At 33.6% G+C, this 24090-nt stretch overlaps 1 long non-coding RNA gene across 2 annotated transcripts; it reads left to right on the top strand.

Moving 5' to 3' along the window:
- Window positions 1-6110: 6110 nt before the first annotated feature.
- On the top strand, window positions 6111-8594 carry LOC126723939 (uncharacterized). Of its 2 annotated transcripts, XR_007654522.1 has the most exons (3): window positions 6112-6557; window positions 7099-7927; window positions 7993-8594. It is a non-coding gene; the product is annotated as an uncharacterized LOC126723939 (long non-coding RNA). The 2 variants fall into 2 exon arrangements; XR_007654521.1 differs by having other exon boundaries at window positions 6111-6557; window positions 7099-8594.
- The last annotated feature ends 15496 nt before the right edge of the window (window positions 8595-24090 follow it).

Below are 24090 nucleotides of genomic sequence, written 5' to 3' on the forward strand. Positions count from 1 at the left end.
TTTTGGGGTCTTAAGCTGCGTTTTTCAAACGCAGCTTTAGGCCGGTTTTTTTGTAGTGAGTCAAAGGTCTGGTGAGATACACCAGAGTTGTAGAAAAACGAAGGGCTGTGAAGATCATCGATTTCCTTGTACAAAACAAATGGTGACCCTTGCGTCAGGGTAGCATGATGTTATAACTTGGCCATGCCGAAATGAATTTCTTTATATTATGCATTCACAAACCTTATGGATATAATAGATTTCCTTGCAATCGAATTAATTTAATATAAGTGGTTGTTATTATGAAAAAAATTAAAGGTATCACAAACTTTATTTTAGAAGACTTAATTATAAACTGAAATGATAATCCTTCTCAAAAAAAAAAAAATTTGAAGTGACAATCAATATGAACGATGTCACCTAAATAATATGGTAAATAGTTATTTAATTAATATATCATCGCCATTAGTAACATATCAATTTATAAGATTTACAATAATAAAATTTGTAAGTATTATCTCTAACATTATTCTATTATTATATGGCAAAATGTTTCACAACCCTGATGAAGTCGACCGTAGGACCATCTTACCAAATTATTACTGGCCTTTGTACAACACTAAGGATAAAAGGATCGAGTTGGTATTTTCTAAGGTATAATAATATAATTGTATAGCAAAGGTTTAATTATATATAGAGACATGATATTGGGGTAGGTGTTGATAACAACGACAAGGCAATCATGGAGTTGAAAGAGGAAAGAAGTTCTGGTTACTTGGTTGGGAAACGTCGGTACTTAGTCTTACGAGGACTGCGGAAGAAAAAGAAAACAAATATATCAAAGAGAAGGTATGTCTTTATCTTTCTTTCATTTTTTGCTTAGTTACTAGCTAGCTAGTTGGTTCAAGATGCCTTGCTAGTCTCTTGTGTTTCCTGATGTAATCGCATTAGGTACCCTTTACACACAGTTTTATGAAAATGTATTGTATTATGTTGATGAGAATTAAAGGGTTTTAGGGAATCGAGATTGAGAAAAATTGGACAGAATCAAGTCTTTGTTCATACTTGCATGTTAGTGTTTTTCACTTTTTTGTCTTCTTTTTTTCCCCCAAGGGTTTTTATAAATAGCACCATTTTTTTTTTTTTTTGAGAAAGTTATAAATACCCCCTTGATTTCCCATGTAAGTCCTTTTTTATTTATTTTATTATTTCACATCTAATATTTTTGGAAAACACTGTACATGTGACTCGATTTACTCTATATTTCATCTTGGGCTTTGTTTTGTAAAGTTGTCTTGATAAGTAGTACCAACATTTATATGTGAATCAATTTAGTCTTTAAATTTGGTCGTGGGCTTTGTTTTGTAAATATTCTTTATAAGAGGTAATTATAAAATATTTCCGAGAGTATCATAAATGTATACTTCTTCTCTCTCACATAATAGTGGAGTACATTTTTTTTAATATTCTATAATTTTCCCTTTATAAGTGGCACCAACATTTATAACATTATTGTTTTTTTGTTTATTTTATATCAAGTGGTTTTCACATATGAAAATGCTTCACTAGGTATTAATTAGTTCAATTCGAAGGAAAAATTTTAGGCACCCCTAATAGCTGTTAAGTGAATCATTTGTATTGTCCATGATATAAACGATTGAACACACATCGGCTTCAATCATGATTGGAGCCATACTTTACCCCAATTCCAACTAGATCTTACAAGCCACTCTATTGTCTTTTTCTTTATTGGCATTAGTGACATGTTCGACGTCTTTGTGTTCAAAGTGTTAGTCAAGTAATGAAACAAAACAAAAGTGTTAGGTTTTTAGATCCCTGTAAACTAGATTGTTTAACCTAATTAATTAACCAAGTGAATACTTAGGTTTATTATTCAGATCTAGATTAAAACAATAAAGTCATATCATATAAAGCAGCAGAAAATAAAGAATACAATGATATGATCACCCAGGAAAACCAAACTGGTAAAAAACTTGGGAAAGATTTAACCTAGCTATCCTCAAGGTAAAAAGCAAATTCACTATAGAGAATCAAAGTTTACAATAAGACTTAGACCACTAACATCCTATTGCTACTACATGTAGAACTTACTAACATGACCACGTACAAGCTCCAAATCCACGGACTCCTTCTCTATTAGGCCTTTGCAACACAAGCACCCACACTTGTGACTTTGAGACTCCACTCAAAGGTTTTGGATCTCCTTAGACGTTGATCTTGTATACAGCAACTTCTACAACATCGAATCTTGAGATTCTTCAAGAAATAACACCGGTAGAAGACTTTAGAGAGCTTTTGGGTACAAAAATCCTAGATTTACAAAAGATGCACACTCTTCTCTCTTTGAAAAGCCTTATAAAAATGTGCTTAGGGTTTCCTTTATATACTAGTAGTGTTTTACTTGAAATCCAATACGTTTAAGTAGAGTTTGGGCCGAAATAAAATTCTGCAGATACATGTTTCGATCGGTTGAGCTTGTCTTTCGATCGATCAAACCAGGTAGTTTCTGAACTCTTCTTTCTACAGCTTATATGTTCTTGAATCTTGACTTGTATCATCTTGAGCATTATCTAATAATACCTATAGACTCTAAGATCTATATCTAGACAAGTTTGTATTCACGATTTGCCAATTGTTCTAAACTTTTAGAACCTAACAAAAAGGATGAAATTCAGGCAAGTAATGACAAACTCGTCTAAGGATTATTTGGAAACTAACAAAGAAACAAACCCTAATAAACCTTGATCGCATCTAGGAAACCTTGATCCAAAATATTTCTTTACTTCTTCTTCTTATATTATTATTTGGAAGAGGTATAAAGTTTGGAAACAAGGTAAAATTTCAGTTTTCCTCCCACCATAGAAAATATTCCCCTCCAAAAATTAAAACTCACAAGTCACGACACTTGAAAATAGTCTTTTACGTCAAGACCATATATATTACAAAAGATTTTATCCGTTGCATAAGAGCCAAAATATCTTTTCATTGTTTAGTGAAAAAGTAACATACATCTACATCTATATCCAATAATTTTAAATTAAAAAATATATATATATTGTCAATTTGTTGACCACTTCTAATATCGTCACATAAATTTTTGAAAGCACTTTTTTTTCACATCATCATTTTAATGTAAGTTTCTATTTTTTTTTTTAATTACAAATAATGCTAAACTATATTGTTTAAACTTATTGGAACTCATCGTATTTTTGGATAAAGTAACCCAACAATCAATAAATTCTTATCAAATTAGATTTTATCTTCTCTAAACAAATTATAATTAAATTACATAAGTAATTTTCTACAAATTAATTTGATTTTTAATTATTAATACTTTTTTTGAGGAAATTTAATTATTAATACTTATTAATTAAATATGTATCATATTTTTTTGTCAAAGTTTCTATAGTATTGAATAGATTAACATTTAGTAATATTAAAAAGTCGAAGCTCAATAGAGAATGTAAATTAGATTCTAATTCCAATCTAATTTTGTGGCAAGTGCCATTCAATTAGATTTCAAATACACTCTAACTTTGTGCTAAGCGTTTTTATAATTTAAAACTAGCTCATTCCTTTTTAAAAGTAATTTATGTCCACTTTCAACCCCAAATAAAAATATTTCTAGCCTATTAAAATATAAATAAGTTTTCTTTTTTGAAAACTTAAACCTGGGCCCTATTACCCCCCTCACTCCACAAGAATTTATATATGTGGAGTGACCATTACACCATGAGTTAGTGACATTCAAACACGTACATTAATAATATTAAACTTAAGTATAAATGTTTCTTATGTAATTATAACTGTGAATATTTTTTAATGCACATGTATATATGCAAGGATTACGTACTAGTAAAATTGATTTATGTCATTTTTTCCAATTGTGCAAGTGAGAAAGAAGCTCATTCCTCTACGAGTTTCATGAGCCTCTTAACTTTCTCCTATCAATCTTTCTTGGCATTCTTGGTGTAGGATTTCGAGGCTCCGGTATCTCTCCACTAAGAGAACATGATGCAATCATACTGGTCTTTATCAAGAGTCAAAATCATCTGTCTCACACTATCTGTTCCACCCCATGCTCTATAAATCAAAATGAGCCACATGTCTCTTAATTCCTAATTTTAAGCTATTTTATTTGACTTACCTAAAATAAATAAGAAAGAAAAACCCAGCACATATTCGTCCCCAACCCTCCCACTACCAACCTTCGCCCAACGCTACTGACATAAGTTCGTCAATGTCGTCAACTCCAGTCATAGCCACCATACCACCACCAAATCTAGGAAAAATTAAAATCAATTTGAATACCCACCATCACCATCATTGTTGACTTTGTCTTGGTCCCTTATTCTTATACTGATGATTATATTCTTCCCCGCTGGTTCAACTCCAAAATTTCAAAATTTTGAATCATGATTAAGAAGGTTTCCAACTAATATATTTCTTAAGAAGAATAAACATAGCTAGAAATTTCAAGCATTCGAATCAAAATTAAGAAGAATAAGGGCCTAGGGCCACCACCAACACCACTAGCATGTTCTATTTACCTAATCAAAATCTTCTAAGTGTTGAGTTCAAGTTGTGCTCCTTGGGGGCGTACAAGAAGACGAGAAGTAAGAGGAGGTAGGGGCGGTGGTCTGGGAGTGAATAAGGGACAAGGCAAAGTCAACAATGATGGTGGTGGTTGTGGGCATTCTAATTAAATTCAGATCTGTTTGGAACTAGTGCCTGTGACTAGAGTTGACAGCGCTGGTGAACTCATGTCAATGACATTGGGCGTTGGGCAGAGGTTGGTGGTGGGAGGGTTTGGGTACTTTGGGAAGAATATGTGTTGGGTTTTTTCTTTCTAATTTATTTATGGTAAGTTGAACAAAATAGCTTCAAATTAGGAATTAAGAGACATGTGGCTTTTTGAGTGGAGTTGTGGTGTGCCTTTGTGTTAAAACTCCTTCCCTCTCTCTTGTGTGTGTGTTTGTTTCTCCAAAAAAAAAAGAAAAAAAAAAAAAAGAAGAAACATGTGGCTCATTTTGATTTGTGGAGTATGGGGGTGGAACAGAGAGTGTGAGACAGATGATTTTGATTCTTTATCATGGTAGTAGTTATCTACGCTACTGCATTTTTGGGTATTAAATTAGGGCCTCAAAACGCAAACTATCTCCCAATGTTAAAGATTGTTTGTGTCATTTGAGCAATCCTTGCATGTGAGCTACTTGCTTCAATGCTTGTCGATCCCTTAAGGTTGTTCCTGATTAATTTATGTGGAATCCTAGTAGAGGTGTGGTGTCGTTGGTACACACAAATTTATGCCTTCCTTTGTCACCAAACAATTCTAGTACTTAATACATCCTGAAATTTGTTCCAAAAGATTTGCAAAGCATTCAGCAATTTTAGTTTAAAGGGCATGACAAAGAATCAAGATCAAGATGATGGTGGCAGTTTGCTTGCAAATATCATATAATTGGCCCATTTGTGTGAGATTATCAAAGATTGCTTCTACGCTTATGAATCATATAGTAAATAACATCTAATTGACACAATATTTGAGGTGACTCTTTGATTATGAAAGACTTAAAAAGTAGGTTGAATACTTTTTTTAGTTAGAAGAGAAGCTAATTGCCTTATGCTCATGGCTTAGCAATCTAAACTTGCTTTGTTTTTACCCATGGGCCTAAACCCATCTCCTTATCCCAATGTGGGTCTTCTTCCCTTCCAAGGAAGATGGGTTGGGCCCTGGTTCTCTTTTGTAATATTATGATGAAATAGAATATTCGAATTTTGAAGACCCAATCCCACTTTTGGGCATTGTGTACTCAGCTATTGTAAAAAAATATTAAAGTGTTCACTTTTATATATACATATATATATATATATATATATTTATTTATTTATAAGGAAACCCAAATTAGAAATAAAAACTCTTTTTATTTATGAATGCCATTTTACGATAAGAAAATTGGTGTTTTTATTAAAGACAAGTTCAGGGTCTAATTACATCATGAAAAAGTGTGAGCACTACAAAAAAGTGGACCTCTTTCGACACTTATTTTTCGAGGGTTTATTAAAATTTGTCCAAATAAACACTAAATGTAACATGTGGGTGACTATTACTAGGCTGACTGAGAACCTTCAAAATAAGTCTACATATAACCCTTGAAATAACTGTTGAAAAAAATGGCGGCCACTGCGTGAGTTTTCGCTCTAAAATTTGTAGATTTCCTAGTACCCCTCGAAAAAAGACTGTAAAACATAAACACTCGCTGATTTATTTCTAAGCAAGACTGAAAAATTTTGTATGAAATTTCACATTTTCGTTCTCAGAGTATTTAGGTCCTCCTTGTCTTATTCTCTTTCATTTATTTTTCCTCTTTTTCCTTTGATTGCTCTTTCTCTCCCTCGCGCTCGCTCTCAAAGTAGATCGCATTTTCTCTATGTGCGAAGATGAATCACCAAATATGAGGAATCTCTGATCGGAGGAAGGAATTCCGACGAGGACAGCAGCGCCGGCGAGAACTGTCATACTCTCTCCGTTACCACCTCCGGCGAATCTTCCGATGGTACCTTTTTTTTTTTTTTTTTTTTTTTTTGTGAAAATTAAGTTCGTATCTTGATCATACATAACGCAATCGTAGTGATTGAATATTGTGCATTGCTCTGTGCCTCAGTCTTTGTTTTTACTGATTGGCTATGGAAATTAGGGTTCAATTTTGGTGTGTGATTTTAAACTTTGCTTTAGTCGCTAAGTATTTTTACAATTCAACATTTCAACCAGCCATAGATGAGTACTGATGTTAGTTTTCCCTAAATCATTTCATATAGGTTAGTAAAAATTCTAAGTCTTTTTGCAATTTTTTATTATAAATAAGTCTTTTTGTAATTCTATATTCAATTAATTTAGCAAGCTGATGCGAAAGGAAATAATAAAATTGGCTTGGCCAAGCTAGGATTGATTTTGGTTTCAGATTTGTGATTAATCGGGCTCTCTTGTGGTTGAGATTCACTCAATAGATATAGGGTACTACCAATACATCGAAATAGTATACACATTGCACTCAAAGTAGCAACTGATTTGCGGAGTACCACTTTGTTTCATGGTAGATTGTCTCAACAAACATGGTTGGTTCTCTACTCTGCACTCGAGAAGCCATGCGTGTGATGAAGAACCAGGCTAAGGGGGGCCACATATTTAACATGGATTGTGCAGGCTCAGGGGGATCTAGTACCCCTCCAACAGCTGTGTAAGTTCAATTTTTAGTACTATGGTAATTTAGTTTATTCTCTAGTGAGCAGAGGTATGTCATGTGGTTTTTGCTAATCATTATTCAATGATTCATGGAAGTTTGTACTATTCCAAGTTGTTGGTGACTCAAAACGATTTTCATTATTTTATATCCTTCGACTTGTATCTATGGGTCCACAAAGTGTGGCCTAAGGCAGCTTCAAGCATCACTCTTGAAAGAGTGCAAGCGGTCCAAAGTTGGGGTGCACACATCATCTCCAGGCATGGTCCTTACTGATCTTCTGCGTAGGTATGGAATATATATCACGGCATTTTGCAGTGCACTTATAGCTCCATTCCGATTCATCTCCTGACAACATTTTAAGGGCCTGAAGTCCCTAAACTATTGAATGAAACTGCGAGAACTTGTTTCTCTTGGTTTATATTGTATTTATTCATATTACATTGGTTGACTTCTTATGATATGATTGCCCTGCTCAAATGTTTATCATAAAATACTTTAGTTGAAAGATAGTGGGTTTAATCTTTTCCCTTTATTTATGATTTCTTTTTGTTAACCCTTTTCCGAATCCATTTATTAGAACTTGTATTGCAGAAGTTTCTATAATGTTACAGAAGTTTTAGCTCAAACAATTTCAATGGAACATTACCTATGCAGCTTGGAATGTTGACCTCCTTACAACAGCTGTAAGTTATATATATATATATATATATATTTGTCAAACATGAAGTAACCTCTTCATCATTTTCAGTGCAGATGCCAAGTGTGTTGCTCATGGCAGCATTGCCCAATTTTCCTATAGTATGTGTCAATTCTCCGTGCTCCTTCTCCCTTATTGAATTAGAATTTTTTTTTTCTAGGATTTATTGAATCAAAATCTAACTTAAGAAAACTCTTGGTTTCTCTGCATTTCTCTGATTTTCCTTTCACACATTTCTCAAAAAACTAAAAGTTTTATGGTGCAAGTCAAGTTGATTAAGTTCAAAACTGAGTGGATAACTGTGTATACTTGTATATTAGACACCTGTGGTCAAGGTAATAATTCATGAACTGATCTATGCTACTTAATTATCTTTTTCAGAAATATGTTACATTTTGAAAATCACATGTCAATATGGACTTCATCGTATGACAATTTTTCAATCAAACACCTCAATCATTTAACAAGTGCATGATTAATTGATTTGTCTATTTCCTTGCAGTTCTTAATGCAAGGAAAAATTGGTGGCTATGCATCAGTCTTTGAGAAGTACCAAGAGAAGAAAGAATCCTTTATGTGAGACCCTTTAAACATTAGTACATCAAGTTATTTTGCATTCAAATAGAATAATATTAAGATTAGGATTTTGATCATGCATGGTTCTTGTACTGATTCATTTCTTTTCTTCTTCTTCCTCCCTTTTTTTTTTTTTTTTTTTTTTTTTTTTTTTTTTTTTTTCTAGTTAAAATATTAAATTCCTTTATGTTAATGTGAAAATGTCTACATAAACTTCAAGAATTAAAAATTTAGTAACTTGGAAAGTTAATTGGATTTTGTTTTGATATTTGTGTTTTGGTATGATATAGATTTTTTAATATGTGGTTTTTTAAAATCTATGTGCATGGCTGTGGGTTTTTATTTTTTATCTTTTTTAAAAGAGAAAGCCTTATTCTAAGGATTGGGAGACCCTCAAAAAAAGGTCATTGTTCTTTTATCCCTTTTAATTTTTCAAAGGTTGCCAATCCTTGGTAAATATAAAACATCTGTTTCGAGGGTCATGTAGGCTGTTGAAATTTTGGTTTCAAGGGTCCCCAAGGCTGTAGAAATTTCTGTTAGAGGGAATTTGTTTCAAAGTTCATCAAGGATTAGTTAAACCCTCAAAATAATATTTTTTGAGGGCTTTTATTACGTTTTTCAAGGGTTTTGACCTTCGAAAAAAATTAACTTTGTTGTAGTGAGGTAACCCCTGTGCGTCCATCATTCTTTATGGAGTAAATAAGGGAAATCAAATGTTTAATTAATTATTTAATGAACACATTATTATTCAAATTACAGTAATAATTTTAGTATGGAAAGCATGCAAAGAGTTAATTCTTCTAAGTTACTCCCTCCGTCCCACTTTGTTTGTCCGGTTTGAAAAGTCAAATTTTTTAAGGGAACATCATTTATTATCTTGTCTACCTTTTAAAAATGTATAAGTTTCCAAAACTACCCTTAAATAAATTTATCAAAAAATTGAATTATTAATAAAATAGGGGTATAATAGGAACATTAGTAAATTAATAACTTTTATTTTTAGAAACAGACAATATTTTGGGACATCCTAAAATGGAATAAAGGACAAATAAAGTGGGACGGATGGAGCATTATTTGCATATGAGAAGTTAAATTATCTAGTTTTGGATTTCGTTTGTAAGTTTTGAAAGAAATTCGAATCTTTGATATTAGTTTGGTCCAAGAGAGAAAAAGTGGGCTTTGTCTTTTTAATAAACGTGGGTTTGAAATTAAATTCTCATGAAAGTGGGCTGGGTTGTTGTTATTTATTACTGAAAGGAGGCCATGTTAATTGAAACGGTGAATTAGATGGAGCTTTTTGTCAGCTTGAAGTTATATTTGTCCCCCCTTAAGACTGGTTTTTTTCTTTCAAAATATTTTTATTAATCTGTCTTGCAAATTCAAAGAAAGGTAAATTAAGAACAAGAAAACAAATATACTTGGACAAAGTTGAAATTTTTTTGGAGAGGAAATTAAAGTTCCATGAAAATTTTTGTGTATTTTTTCTTTATTTTCTACTTCTCCTCCCAAGAGTCTTTTTAAGGGTCTGTTTGGATTGAGGGGATATGGAGGGGGAGTAGAGTAAAGTTGATTAAAAATAGACTAATTTTGAGCCAATTCTACTAATTTTATCATGGAAAGCATGCAAAGAGTTAATTCTTCTAAGTTATTATTTGCATATGAGAAGTTATATTATCTGGTTTTGGATTTCGTTTGTAAGTTTTGAAAGAAATTCGAATCTTTGATATTAGTTTGGTCCAAGAGAGAAAAAGTGGGCTTTGTCTTTTTAATAAACGTGGGTTTGAAATTAAATTCTCATGAAAGTGGGCTGGGTTGGTGTTATTTATTATTGAAAGTAGGCCATGTTAATTGAAACGGTGAATTAGATGGAGCTTTTTGTCAGCTTGAAGTTATATTTGTCCCCCCTTAAGACTGGTTTTTTTCTTTCAAAATATTTTTATTAATCTGTCTTACAAATTCAAAGAAAGGTAAATCAAGAACAAGAAAACGAATATACTTGGACAAAGTTGAAATTTTTTTGGAGAGGAAATTAAAGTTCCATGAAAATTTTTGTGTATTTTTTCTTTATTTTCTACTTCTCCCAAGAGTCTTTTTAAGGGCCTGTTTGGATTGAGAGGATATGGAGGGGGAGTAGAGTAGAGTTGATTAAAAATAAGCTAATTTTGGGCCAACTCTACTCCTCTTCAATCCTAATGGACTATAAGATTTTCAACTAGCTTAGTAATTAAAGAGCCTTCTGAGGCACTTTATCTAAATAACTTGTTTGATTCTGGTGGTTAATTTTAAGTGCACTGTAATGTCTGCAAGCCTAATATTGTTTGTACAACACCATTAATTAGTTAAGATTATGATTATTATTAATTTTTTGAGTTATGTTTACTAATTATAGTTTGGAATTCAGTCCATGTCGGTCTATTCGGTCCACTTCAGTCCATGCGGTCCACTTTGGTCCAATTCGGTCCACTTCAATCTAATTCAATCCACTTTGGTCTAATTTGGTCCATTTTAGTCCAATTCGGTGTACTTATGTTAGGGATATTTGGGTTAGTGTAGAATATTTGGGTTAATGTAGATAAAAAGTGAGGTTATTGTATGATTGTAATGCAATTGTATTAGTAGGTTCAGTGTTTATATTGTAGTGTATTGAGATTGTTGTATACAAGATAGTGAGGACAAGTGGTAGGGTGGCTATGACAGGGTGGCAAGTTAGTTAGAAGTTAGTTAGGAAATTGGGTTTAGCTATGAGTAGTACTAGTCATGGGTTTGGAAGGCAAGGCATTAGTCAATTGTATAAAGGGAAGAGTGTTGTAAAGAAGGATCAATAAGAAGATTGTTACTCAATTTACATTCTCTTTTCTCTGTTTCCTTCTCTATTATTCTCTCTTTTCCATTAGAGGACCAGCTAGCCTCGAATTCAGCTAGAGAAACCATATCCATCAATCCAACTTTTGACATTTGGTATCAGAGCCAGGTTCCTGCGCTACCATGACTGAAACGTGTGCTGCTGCCATGAACATGGTGAATGAAGCTATTGCTTCTCTTCGTACCACTTTGGACCATCACAATAAGGATATCCAAGAAATCCAAAAGATTCAAGGAATTCATACTAGGACCTTGAATGAAATGAATCAAAACCTCAATGCCATTCTATAGAAATTGAATTCTCAAGATAGCAATTTACACTCACCTCAAAGAATTGTACTGGTGAACCAGGGTTCTTCAGCCTTGTCATTTGCAAGATCTGTGAAATTGGGCTTTCCACGTTTTTCAGGTGATGATCTTGCTAGTGGGTCTATAAAGCCAATTAGTATTTTGGTTATTATCAAACCCCAATTACAGAGAAGTTGTTAATTGCTTCGTTTCATAAGGAATTGGAGGCTTTGATTTGGTTCCAAGAAGTTGAGGAGGCTGGTGTGTTCACTGATTGGGATTCCTTAGTGTAGGCTCTACATGTGAGGTTTGGATCAACTGCTTATGATGATCCTATGGAGGTGTTAACAAGGCTGAGGCAATCTTCAACAATGGCAATGTACAAGGTAGAGTTTGAAGCTGTGTCTAATAGGATTTAGGGTCTGTCTCCTTTACACAAGCTTAGCTGCTTCCTAAGTGGCTTGAAGGTTGAAATTAGGCTTCTAGTAAGGATGCTTAATCCATGCACCTTGAATGAAGCATTTGGATTGGCCAAGATTCAAGAGGAATATGTGTTCAGTTGCAAGAAGAGTTCGAAATTTCAACAAGAAACAGGTAAGGGTTTTGTCTTGGGCTTACCAAAGAATAATGTAGTAATAGAATCTAAATCTAAGATACCAATTAAGAGATTAACCCCTGCTCAGATGGATGAGAGAAGGAAGAGGGGGCTTTGCTATAATTGTGATGAGAAGTGGGGGGTTGGGCACAAATGTAAGAATGCTAAACTATTTTTATTAGAGGGAATTGAAATAGCTTGTGGGGTGCAATCTGGGGTACAGATCACTGAATTAAAGGAAGAAGTGGAGAATGGGGTTGCTACTAAGGCAGTTATTTAGGAAGAAGAGGTAGAGATCACCTTGTATGCACTCATAGGAACTCCTACACCTGGTACTATAAGGGTGAGGGGTAAGGTTAATGTAAGTGGGTTGGTAATCCTAATAGACACTAGTAGTACCCATAATTTTGTAGATGCTTCTTTGGTTTCTAGGTTGCAATTAAGGGTAGATGTTTCTAAGGTTTTGGAGGTTAAGGTAGCCAATGGTTCTATGGTTAAAACTCAGGGTTTTTGTTGTAGTGTGCCAGTGTGCATTGAGGGAGTGAAGTTTTTCATTCAATTCCATGTTTTATCATTGGGGAGTTGTGATGTAGTGTTGGGTACCCAATGGTTAAGCACTTTAGGTGAGATCCAATGGAATTTTAAACTTTTAACCATGTGTGTTCTGCTATGAGGATCAGAAAGCACTGCTTCAAGGGTTAACTCCATCTTTGGGATCTTCCATTATGGACTGTAAGCAGTTTTTCAAGGTACCTGTGAAGAAGGGACTACTGTTACAGATTGCTAGGGTGGAGGCTAGTGCATTAAAGGTTAGGCTGCCTGTTGAAGTGGAATTATTGTTACAAGTGTTTGAGCATGTTTTTGAGACTCCTACAGGATTACCTTCTCTTAGGAGTCATGAGCATCCCATTGTTCTTAAAGAAGGAGCTCAACCTATGTGCCAAAGACCCTATAGGTATCCTTTCTACCAAAAGAATGAGATTGAGAAGACTGTGAAAGAATTGTTGTCTGTTAGGTCAATTAGGAACAGCAACAGCCCCTTTGCCTCTCTTGTTTTGTTGGTAAGGAAAGCTGATGGATCATAGAGGATGTGCATCGATTATAGAGCACTTAACAACATCACTTTCAAGGATAAATTTTCGATTCCAGTTATTGATGAGTTGTTGGATGAATTGAGTGGAGCTGTCATTTTCTCCAAGTTAGACTTGAGGTCTGAATATCGCCAAATCAGAATGAGGAAGAAGACATACCTAAAACAGCTTTTAGAACACATGAGGGCCATTATGAGTTTTTGGTGATGTCTTTTGGTTTAACCAATGCTCCCTCAACCTTTCAATCATTGATGAACTAGGTATTTAAGCCCTTTCTTAGATAGTTTGTATTAGTGTTCTTTGATGACATATTAGTCTATAGCAAGTCCTTGGCTGATCATGTAATCCATCTAAGAAAGGTTTTGGAGATTTTAGCTATTAACAAGTTGTATGCTAAAAGGTCAAAGTGCATGTTTGCTTGTAAGGAAGTAGAATATTTGGGGCATGTTATTATTACTGGTGGGGTTCATACTGATCCTAGGAAAGTTGTCGCAATGCAACAATGGCCTATTCCTAAGAATAATAAGTCTTTGAGGGGGTTTTTGAGGCTCACTGGGTATTATAGGAAGTTTGTCAAAAGGTATGGCCAAATTGCAGCCCCCTTGACAGCCCTATTAAAAAAAGACTCTTTTTGTTGGTCTAATGAGGTTGAGTTGGCTTTTCATCAATTTAAGGATGCTATGGTTAAACCTCCAATGTTAGCTTTGCCAAACTTTGATCATCCATTTGTGGTGGAGTGTGATGCTTCTGGAAGAGGGATAGGTGCAGTGCTAATGTAACATGGCAAGCCAATAGCTTACCACAGTTAAGCACTTAAAGGTAAAAATTTGGCCTTGTCAACATATGAGAAAGAGTTGCTAGCCTTAGTCATTGTTGTCAAGAGGTTGAGGGCTTATTTGATGGATAGACCTTTTACTGTTAAAACTGACCAATAGAATTTGAAGTACTTGTTGGAGCAGAAAATTGGCACACCAGCCCAGCAGAAGTAGTTTGCTAAATTGCTAGGCTATGTTTTTGTTGTTGAGTACAAGAAGGGCAAAGACAATTTAGTGGCTGATGCATTGTCTAGGAAGGCTGATTTTGATGATTGTACTTCTTGTGGAGTTTCAGAAGCTCACAAGGGGGTCTTATGCATGGTTTCTTTTCCTTCTCCAGCCTGGTTGACTGATCTTAAGGCCAGTTATGCTTCTGATCAGCAAGTGCAAGATATTTTCCAAGCTTTTCAGTTGGGAATGGGAGTTCCAAAAGGGTATGCTGTGCAGAATGGGTTGTTATTGTATAAAGGTAAGGTCTATCTTGGGCCATGTGATGCTTTGAAGGTTGCTATTTTGTAGCAAGTCCATGACAGTCCTTTAGGAGGGCATTCAGGGTTTCTCAAGACCTTACATAGGGTGCAGAAAGACTTTTATTGGCCTGGTTTAAGATCTGATGTGAATAAGCATGTTAGGGAATGTGATATATGCCAAAGACTTAAGTATGAAACCTATCATGTTGCTGGATTGTTACAAACCCTACCTATACCTGACAAACCTTGGCTGGATGTGAGCATGGACTTTGTTGAAGGCCTTCCTAAGTCTCAATCCAAAGATGTGGTTCTAGTAGTAGTGGACAGGCTTACTAAGTTTGTTCATTTTATTCCCTTGTCTCACCCTTATACAGCTACCAAGGTGGCTAACCTCTATCTGCAACATGTGTTTAAATTGCAAGTATGCCAGCTACAATTGTAAGTGATAGGGATCTTGTTTTCACCTCTCATTTTTGGCAAGAGTTGATGAGGTTGCAAGGGGTGCAACTTGCTATGTCCTCAACTTATCACCCTCAATCAGATGGACAAACTGAGATAGTTAACAAGAGTCTAGAACATTATTTGAAAGCATTTGCAGCTGATAGACCTCAAACTTGGGTGGAATGGCTACCATTGGTTGAATTTTGGTTCAATACCAATTTTCATATATCTACCAAGTTAACTCCTTTTAAAGCTTTGTTTGGCTATCCTCCTCCCAAGCTATTGGATTATATTCCAGGCACCACTAAGGTTGATAGTGTGGATGTGCAATTAAGGACTAGATAGCAGCTTCTGGCCTTATTGAAGCAGAATTTGGTAGCAGCTTAAGAAAGGATGAAAGTGAATGTTGATAAGCACAGGACTAAAAGGGAATTTGCTAAAGGAGATTGGGTATACCTTAGATTAATGCCTTTTAAGCAGAAATCAATGAAGCAGAAGCATTTGGGCAAGTTGTCACCTAGATATTATGGACCTTTTCAGATTTTACATAAGGTTGGCAAGGTATCATACAGGTTGGATCTACCACCAGATTCTAGAATCCATCCTACATTCCATGTTTCCTGTCTTAAGGAGAAGTTGGGCAAGCATGTGGCTACTGTTCCTTCACTACCTTCTATGGATGCAGCTGGCAGTCTTAGTCCTGAACCAGTGGCTGTTTTGCAGACTAGAACTCATAATTTAAGGAGCAGGACTATTACTTAACTCCTAGTGCAATGGCAAGGGGAAAGTGTTGATGATGCCACCCGGGAAGACTTGTACCTACTTCAACAACAGTTCCCTCACCTTGTGGGCAAGTTGCTTTAAGGGGAGGGTACTTGTTAGGGATATTTGGGTTAGTGTAGATAACAAGTGGGGTTGTTGTATGATTGTAATGCAATTGTATTAGTAGGTTTAGTGTTGATATTGTATAGTGTATTGAGATTGTTGTATACAAGATAGTGAGGACAAGTGGAAGGGTGGTTATGACAGCGTGGCAAGTTAGTTAGGAGAATGGGTTTAGCTGTGAGTAGTACCAGTCATGGGTTTGGAAGGCAAGGTATTAGTCAATTGTATAAAGGGAAGAGTGTTGCAAAGAAGGATCAATAAGAAGATTGTTACTCAATTTACATTCTCTTTTCACTGTTTCCTTCTATGTTATTCTCTCTTTTCCATTGGAGGACCAGCTGGCCTTGAATTCAGCTAGAGAAATTATATCCATCAATCCAACTCTTAACAACTTACTTAAGAATGGGAATAGACAAGTTTGGGTTAGGAGTACTATTAATTATTTAAGTAATATCAATTGTAATTATATGTTAAGTTTTGATTATCATGATAATCTTCTTAATAGAATGAGAATTTGAATAATAAATTTGAAACTTAAAAATTTTAGTTATACACCTAAAGAAATTAGGAAAATCCAATGCACAATAACAATAGTTAGAAAAATATGGTCTACTTTAAAAAGGAATAATATCAATTAAACACACCAAAAATTATAAAATTATATATTTGTAAAAATAGAGAAATAGAAATTACTTTTAGAAATTTTTTAATTTTTAGGGAGAAAAAATGATCTACAATAAAGCTTAGAGAATAACTTATACACTATACCATATTTCAAAATAAATTTATGTTCCCACATATTGCGTGGATATGCAAGTGCAACTAGTCCATCTTAAAGGTTGAGCATTCTCATTTAGTCATGTAAAACCCATAAAAATGCAAAATAGATAACACCATAGCTAAAAAGAGAAACAAATCCTAGCTTCATCCAGTTATTTATTTTGTATAAAATTAAATACAATGCATTACATTAGTACTTTTTTAATATCATTACAAGAAAGTTTGCTATTTTCAACGGTTGAAAACGTCGAAAAAAGTATTAGAAATCGTCGAAAAAAGTATTTTCGACGGTTGAAGTAACCATTGAAAACCACCACTAAAAACTATGTTGAAACTTTTTTTCTACAACCTATGTGACCGTCGAAAAATGTGATTCACCTTTATCAAACATTGAAATATTATTGAAAATTGTTGAAATATATGTTGTCTTGAGATAAATTTCAACAATTTGAAACCGTTGATATAAGTATTTAAAAAATAAAAAACCTAATTTGGATGCAATCCTTCACTTGATCCAAATTTAATAACCTGATTAAAAATATAAACATAAACACAATTGTGCAATTCCAAATTAAACCCCATTCTAATAAAAACTAAAGCACTAGCCTAATTTTTAAGTATTCAAATAGTTCCAAGTTTTCAAAATGGCTTATTAAAAGGAAAAAAAAAAAATTAAAAACCACTGTGCTCCACCAATTATCCTCAAGTAACAGATTTATGGAGAAGTGCCACTTCCCAACAAGAAGTCCAGGCCCATGACAAAAGCTAGTATCACTGAAAAAAAAGATGATGCATCCTTTCTTCATGTACTTCCCCGTAGAGGACACCCCATCCCTCCAATGCGCCCTAGAGAACAAAACATTTAAAATTTTCAGTCATAGAAGCCATTGAACAAAAACCCCCAAATTGCATTAGAGGGTGATTGGCAAACCCTAAGATTATACAGAATTGAAAATTCAAAAACATATGTATGTGAAGATAGAAAATTGTTACCTGAGAGGAGGCAAGAAAGCGAAAGAGAGGTGTTGGGTGCAGAATCCAAACACAAAAAATGGATCCAATATGGCTAGCACTAAATTTAATTAATTCTTAAACATCAAGTTTTGTCTTCTAGCTAGCCTATTTTCAACACCACCCACCCCCCCCCCCCCACAAATATAGTCTTTCTTGTGACCTTAACTGGAACCATATCATTGCTCAGTGGGGAAACCACTTGAATTAGTTGCAATTGGCCAAAACATCTCAAGCTATTCTTTTATTTTTTTTATAGATAAGTTAAGTGCCCAATGGATCTTGAACCACGACCTCACCCTCCACTGCCTAAATCATTTGACTTGTGAAATCGAAAGTTTATTGATAATGTAAACCTAAATATGATTCCTCTAATATGAACAACCTCAACTGAACCATTCTTCTATTAAGGTGGGGCTGCCTGCAAAAAATATTATCTGCTGGTCCGGTTCTAAGCTAAAAAACTATCAGCATTCATGTTTTTACAAATTCGACTAATATATTAAGTGGCACCAGACATGAATGCCTCCTAGATGCAAGAAATTTGACTGCAAATATTAAGGCAGGGCTGCCTGCAAAAATATTATCTGCTGGTCCGGTTTTAAGCTAAAAAATTACCAGCATTCATGTTTTTACAAATTCGACTGAAATATTAAGTGGCACCAGACATGAATACCTCCTAGATGCAAGAAATTTGACTGTCGGAAGAATTAAAAAGATAGAAAGAATTTGATAGACAAAGATTAGGTTAACATGCAAATGACAGTAATAGTTGCAACAGTAAACAAAGAAGGGTACAAATTACATGCAAGATGTACAGGCAATCAAAAATGTGTTATATATACAACTTACTTCCTTCCCATCAGGATTTCTCGTGACAACACCATCGACAATGGGAGACTTCCTTGCCTCTGCATGTGCACATTCAGTGCCAACAGTATACACCTACAATCACTGGCATTAGTCGAGCAACCATTTGTAAAAAGAAAATTAAAAAATAATAATAACACAACAAATAAATGGTAGAGAATAGACTCTAGCATTGGAAAAAATAAATGCCAGAATAAAACAGGACATCACAGATTCATTTTGTGAAAAAAAAAAAAAAAAAAAAAAAAAAAAAAAATAAAAAATCATTTAAAACCAACTAATTGGATCTTTTTTTTTTCTTTTTCTTTTTTGAGAAACATCATACAAACAAACAAAAACAAAGATTCAAGCAATGGCAAATTGAGGCCAGCAAGGGTCAGCAGAAAGCCATGTGGCAAGGGAAAAAATCATTTCCTAATTTATTAATATTTGGAATCATATGCTGGGTGTGGATAAATTCTAAGGCCTACTGGTTGTAACTGCCTACCTTTGCATGAACCTTTTAAGTAGCTTAAATTTAGTTCCTAATATCATAGCCAAACATTTATTATCAGTATTTCTTAAAAACAAAAAACATAAACAACAACATTGCATGTAACTACAATCACATGAACCACTTGGACGGTTTGGACCCACAAACTCTATATAAGTTATAACACCAACATTACATAGGCTCTTGGAGCCATGATATCATCTTGGCTCATCATCTCCACTAAACAAAATAGAAATTTGATCGATAGGTTTCAATTAAACAAACTAGTAATTTTTTTTTTTTTTTTTTTTTTTTTTTTTTTTTTTTTTTTTTTTTTTTTTTTTTATCGAATAAGAGATTTGAGATTCGAATAAACTAAAAACTAAATAATAAAACAATCATAATATAGGGACATCATAGATTAAAATTAGATTGTATTTATAAAAAAAAATACATAAAACCCTGCATCACTACAAAAACCCAAAACAGAGGAAAATATGGATGGGCCTTCTCTTATTCCTTCTTGAACCATTTCAGCATAGAGGTAAAGAACCTGTTTTGGAAACCCACATCTGGCATGACCAGAAATCAGCAAATTATAGGTAACAACATCACAAAGTGACATTTCATCAAACACCTTGAGGGCAGAGTTTAACTTCCCAGACTTGATTAGGAGATCAATTATTCAGTTTTTGGAGTAAACACCCTCATGAGCATTGCTTTCACAGTATGAGTCCAACATCAGAGAAGGGGTTGATGAAAGTATTGGTATGTGATATTTAGGTGTAGAGGTTGCTATGCTTCGTACAAAGGATAGATTTTTATTTTTAAAGCTAATTCAAGAGGGTGGGGGCAAGTAGTCCATGGAAGGCCATGCCACAAAGAACAAGCCCCCAAAGAACAAGACCCCAAATAATTCAACCAGTACCTTTAGCACATGAAAAAAATACATATAACTTTTTACTTTTAGCACATGAAAAAAATATATATTATTTTAATATGATGTAGCTAAAATGAAGATCGAGATGTAGAGTGTTTTATAAAGGTGATTATGTAAAATAAAATAAAAAACTTATTACTCTCTTTTTACCCTTAGAGCAATAAACTTATTGAAACAAACGGAGAAGACAGAGAAAGATAGATTGAATTAATTCACCTTACAGTAATAAAGAAGAAAAATTAAATACACTGAGTAATTCTAAGAATCCACATTGCCATGCCCTATATTTTCACATTAGAATTACTCCGATACAATTACTTCTGAAGTAGGCACCTACTTTCTTCAATACACATCTTGTTGCAATATCATTGAGTACATCAATCACAACACCATTTCAAATACTTAATAAACAATAATTCATCAAGAAAAAAGCTTTTCAATTGCAATTTACCATTAAAACAATCTGAAACTATAATTCCATTATCTTTTCTTCATGCCATCTCAATAATAATTTGAGTTCATCAAAATGTTTTCATCAACATTCCTTTACCGTAAGAAGTTTAGTTGTTGAACCCCTATATATAGTTTAAGTGTGGTTTCTAGAAAATCTAACTATGAGATGCAAGTAAAGCACAAAAAGGGATGAACGTGCACCTATATGGGACTCAAGTGATGACCTAATCTTTAGTCTTTACCCAAATAGCCCCCTTTTGGCAACTCAAACAATTTTACTTGACTTTACTGACTTAACCCATGGATGCATGCATGAGCACGACCTAATATTAGAATGACTTTATGAGCTTCATACTTTGACTAGTGATTTTCACTTCACACAGTTTTACACACACCATATATTTGAACTGAAACTGTGACTTCAAGTCACGATTTCAATTCAAAAATATGGTGTGTACAAAACTATATAACAATATATGTACAACATGTATTACTCAAAACAAATTTCATACTGTCATTGCTCCAGGCACGTCATACTGGTCATTGCACCAGCCACAACAATTTCTCCATGTAATATTTTTCTTAAAGAAAATTATTTTGTTCAAAATTTTTTTTTTCCTCTTTTTCTAGCAAAGAAAGTAGGACCACGTCTAGCTTAATAAAATTACATCCGTCCGTACACTTCTAGAACTCCTAGCTAGGTGGTCATTCTTCAACCCTTAGTATAGCACTTTGACCCTCCTTTATATTTTACATTTGAATACTGATAATTGTTTAAGTTGACTAGGGAGTAGGGAGGGACAACAAAAATGACACATTTGTACCTTAAAGTCTCTTTGTTTTCAATGAGGAATTTTTTTTTTATATTATGCTACAGCCGTTTAGTTGCTTGGTTAGTAAGTTTTTGCCACAGCCACACACACAAACATCAGTGGTTTGCAAAATTTTCTTCCTCTTTTCTGAATTGCACGTGGAGTTAAACGAACATGGTTAGCTTTTCTAGAAGGCAATTTTAGTATAATGTTCAATGCAACAAACGAAGAAACTCGAATTTAATATAGATAAACAATGCCCACTTCACCATCCAAATATTTGCAAAATATCAAACAAATTGTTTGTCAGCTTTTACCTTATTATTATTATCATCATAGAGTAACTCGAGTTATTTATGAGTATTACTAAGAATTTTCCTTACTAAAATTTAGTTGATCATACACATAGAAGCTTAAAAGGAATATTTCATACACATGATGGAATAATTACGTACCGAAAGAGTTCTTTTAGGAAAAATATATACATATATATATATATATATATGTAAATATAATAAATTTTACAATTTTTTTCTCAACGTAAGAATTAAAGTATTATTAAATTATTTGCATATGTCATTTACAATGACAATGAAAATAAAAACAATGGTTTGGAGCAATTGTTGTATTTGTGATAATAATAATAATAATAATAATCACCTCCTCTTTAATCTAGAACAAAACACCCACCTTTTTAAATATAAACTATTTACACTAAAAATCGATTAAAAAAATTCCAAAATTTTTATTAGAAAAGGTGTGGATGACAGATTAAGTGGACGGTGAAATAGAGAATTAAATGTTGAAAATTTTGATTCAATTTTTTGGAGAGAGGAAAAGTGAACTCTCGTATGTTCAAGATCCAAAAACTAGTTTTTAAATGTAAGAATTTGGATCTTCAATAGAACCACATTTTCTCTATTTTTTTATTTTATTTTTTTGGATGAATAGAAATATATCATTGAAGAAAGCAAACCAAGAACAGACTGGGAATAAATAAATAAATAAATTAGGCAGCCTCTTCCCTCACGACAGCACAAAAGGGAGAGGGACATAGAGCAAAAAGCTATGGTCAAGACCAGAATTTTCAACGTTCCATTACCAAGAACATGGGGTCCATTACAAGATTTGGGGGTCCAAGAAAATAAACAAAATTCAGAGTCTCAGTCTCTTGCTATTATCAACCACATCTGCAGGAACCCAGTCAAGAGAATCAGATTTTTAAAAAAGGCCTTGTACACAAATGTGACAAAATCTCCTTCAATAAAAAGCCTTGGTCCTATTTCTCTTCTCTTTCCTGATATTAAACATAATTACAACTTATGTCTATAGAAGACTCCTTAAAATAGAATATTAGCAGCTTAAAAAAGCTGTGTAACTTGATGGTCGGTATTGTTGCAAGATTATAGTTGATTATTTAATCGTTAATGGTCCATTTGGATTAAGGGAGAAGGAAGGAGGAAGGAGGAAGGAGAGTAAAATAGAGTTGGTCAAAAATTAAGCTAATTTTCTGCCTACTCTATTATGCTCCTCTTCCCTTTCCTCTTAATCCAAACAAACCATTAGTAAATAGTATTACTATTTTTTTTTTTGATAATCAAATAGTATTAGTAATATGGATTAATGAACCATTTTCCCTCTTCCTTGTGTGTGTATGTTTGTCTCTCAAAAAAAAAATATGAATTAATGGAATTGGGTCATTGTATAATTGTATAATTAGTTCTAGGGGAGATTTGTGGATCTTAGAAGGAAAGGTTAAGAGAGAAGTACAAAAAATCTTTATGTCTCCTTGACTTAGGTTACCTTTTCTTGACTAGTTATATTTTGCTAAAAATAATGTTTATTCATTAATCAAATATTCTGGGGTGTTTCCTTACAAATTTTATTTAATTATTTGAGCTATATGGATTTAAAGAAATGAGCTAGATTTTCTTTCTCATTAAAATACTACACATTTATTTGGTTCAATGGGTTATTAAGAAGTTTTATTTTCCTTCAAACTTGAATTAAGGATGTGTTAATTTTGTGAAAGTAACAAAGTTTGAATGAATATTATTGACTAAATGGCATGTGTCTTACCATTTATATTCATTAGTGGGACTCGCCAAAGAGTTGCATCAAAGGGACATGGGCATGTGCATCATCATATTGTCATAGGATTCCTTCTATACCAAATGTTTATTATTTCAGGAGTGGTTGTAGGACCGAAAAATTATTTTACAATTTTTTATCATAATTTTGACGTGCACGGGATATTGTAAGTGATTGTCTTTCACTAAAACATTTTTTTTTTTCACAATTTACACTTTACCACATTATAATTGTAACAAAATAATTGGGTAATAGTTTGTATCACTAGATTTCTTTTTTCTTATTTCAGCAAAAAAAATATGTTTAATGCCTAGCACTTTGGACACGTTTATTTATTAAATTTTAAATAAAGGTATTACGAGCTACGAAGGTCATAGATTCTTTAGTGCTAATCAAATGGTTATAACCAATGACCTTTGTGTCTGTGTGGGTACCTACTTCCTCGGTTTGACCCTGGTCAGCCCAACTGATCGAATGCAAGGAAAAAACAAATGCATTATTCATTATTATATTTATGCTTCACAGACAGAGTATATGAAATTCAGCCTTTACTTGAACTATAACAAATAGGTAGGGACGTACTAATACAATAAATATTCCATAGATTACTGATATTATAATAAAAGAAAAGATAGGCATGTAGGTTTGTACATTATTATTCAGCTAAACCATGATGACAAATTCTATTTTAGTTCAT

The sequence above is a fragment of the Quercus robur genome, chromosome 4 (assembly GCF_932294415.1).
Source record: "Quercus robur chromosome 4, dhQueRobu3.1, whole genome shotgun sequence".
NCBI classification, from domain to species: domain Eukaryota; kingdom Viridiplantae; phylum Streptophyta; class Magnoliopsida; order Fagales; family Fagaceae; genus Quercus; species Quercus robur.